The sequence below is a fragment of the Tupaia chinensis genome, unplaced genomic scaffold (assembly GCF_000334495.1).
Source record: "Tupaia chinensis unplaced genomic scaffold, TupChi_1.0 Scaffold000370_1, whole genome shotgun sequence".
Lineage (NCBI taxonomy): Eukaryota > Metazoa > Chordata > Mammalia > Scandentia > Tupaiidae > Tupaia > Tupaia belangeri.
Genome location: NW_006159867.1, coordinates 181,603 through 183,707, shown reverse-complemented (window position 1 = coordinate 183,707; position 2,105 = coordinate 181,603). Strand labels below are relative to the sequence as shown.

The window sequence follows — 2,105 nt, the reverse complement described above, 5'->3', positions numbered from 1 at the left end:
CAGGAATGTATGTGCCTGTGATCCAGTAAGTGGACTGGGGTTGGGCAGAGACCATGGAACTGAGACTCTGCGGCTGATACTGACACTCTGTCTCTATGTCTCTTTTACCTATGGAAGAAATAAGGTTTTTTTTTTTCCTTTTTGTTAAAGAGTTGTGTTTTTTTGCTTGTTTTTGTTTTGTTTTGTTTTGTTTCTGTTTTGCTTGCTTGTTTGTTTTGGTATAGGATGTGTGCTCTTGGTAGAGACACAGAGAAAGGCAGAGAGGGAGAAAGTGAGAAATCATCCCCCAGGGGAATGGCCAGGCTACAATCCTTTCTCCTCCATTCTCCTCTAGGGATTTTGGATACACACACAAGCCTGGTGTGTTTCAAACCACACATCTGAGACCTGAACTGCTTGAACTGCAGTCGGCCACAAAGAAGTCAAGCTCTTTAACCACTACACAACCTTCTGGTCCCAATACACTTTTGTTTTGTTTTTATTCTTCAGAGAGATTTCTGCAATAGGGTATGTGTACTTGTCAGAGAAACAGAGAGAGACAAAAAGCAAGAAATCACCCCCCAGGCGGGATGGCATGCTACAACCCCTTCTCCTCCATTCTCCTATTGGGATACTGGACATGCACGCACCGTGCCCAGCTTGATTTTAAGCCACCAGGTTTGGGATTTGATGGTCAACTACATCAGAGTCTAGTGATGTAACCTTTAAAGAAAAGTTCAGGGACAAGTAGATGGCATAAAGTATAGTTTAGAATATAAGTCAGTTAACACAAACCTCCCTGCAGCCATCAGCACTCCCTGTCCTTGTGGTGTGTTCTTCAGAAGTAGCCTCTGCCATACACACAAGTCTTGGTACACCATCTCCACAGTGTGGCAGACTAGCCTGAGCTCTACTTGCAGGTGGCTGAATTTGGCCATTTTCTGGGTGAACTCTTATTGCTTCTCCTAGATGATCTTGTTGTGGTGGTTGTAAACTGATAATCTTTTCCTCTAACTTCTCTGTCCTGTCCGAAACTTTGATCTTGAGGCTGTCCCTGAAGTTGGTCATGAGAACGTGGTCCTTCTGCCTGCTCTCATTGATGTTTTTGATCAGCCCCTGGGCTCTCCTCTTCAGGACGTTGATAATGGACTCCAGAGAGAAGCAGGGTCCTAACTTCCCTTCCAGCATCGTCAGCTGATGATTGGCACTGGAGTTGGCAATGCTGGGGCTGGAAACCCGACTGTAAGCTGGCCCTCAATTGCCTTCGTCCTCGCAGTTCTACTCGTCCTGAGGATGTTCCGTGCTCTCTGCCTGCAGCTGTGGCTCCAGGTCTTTTCACTCTCTATGGGGCATGCTCATTCTCTATGTCCATGTCCATTCCATCCCATCTTTTCTCATCTTTTTTTTTTTTTTGAGAGAGAGATTTTTGCTATAGGGCATGTGAACTCACGAAAAACACGCAGAGAGAGACAGAAAGAGTAATCACCTCCCAGGAGAGATGACCACATTGGAATCCCTTCTCTAACCCTCCTCTCAGGATTTTGGGCATGCACACACACGTGCCCAGTTTGAATTTCAAGCCACCATATTGGGGTTTTTAGCTGTAATTGATCATGTGTCAATCCAACATCTTATCACTATGCTGTCTGCTGGCCCATGTAACTTCTATTTTAATGAGAAGAATCAATGTATGTTAAAGTTAGCTCATACTGAAATTAAACAATCCTAGCTCATACTAAGATTAAATAATCCACAAAGAATCAATAGTAATTTGTTGAGTATAATTATATTGACCATACTGCAAACCTGAGAACTGGCACAGTTTTTGGTATAGAGTAGATAGTAGGGAACCTTATGTAAGCACCATGTTAAATGCACATAAAATATTGTCTGGATCCTAATAATTATGTTGCTCAAACTGTTGGGTTGATAAAACAGAAGGGTGAGCTCTGGACAGTGACTTCTAAAAATTAAAGATTAGAGACGATAAATGTAGCATAAAAGTTTTTCACTTTCCACAAGTTTCCAGAAGAAAAATTTGAGACCAAATTTGAAAACAAACACAGCCAACTAATGTAGAATACCGTTAAAATCTTTCACTGGACTATGACTCTCCATTACCATCA

General features: G+C 42.6%; 1 pseudogene; it reads right to left on the bottom strand.

Annotated features, from left to right (window-relative positions):
- Nucleotides 1–716: 716 nt before the first annotated feature.
- Nucleotides 717–1,332, bottom strand: LOC114008706 (synaptonemal complex central element protein 2 pseudogene; annotated as a pseudogene).
- Nucleotides 1,333–2,105: the final 773 nt, after the last annotated feature.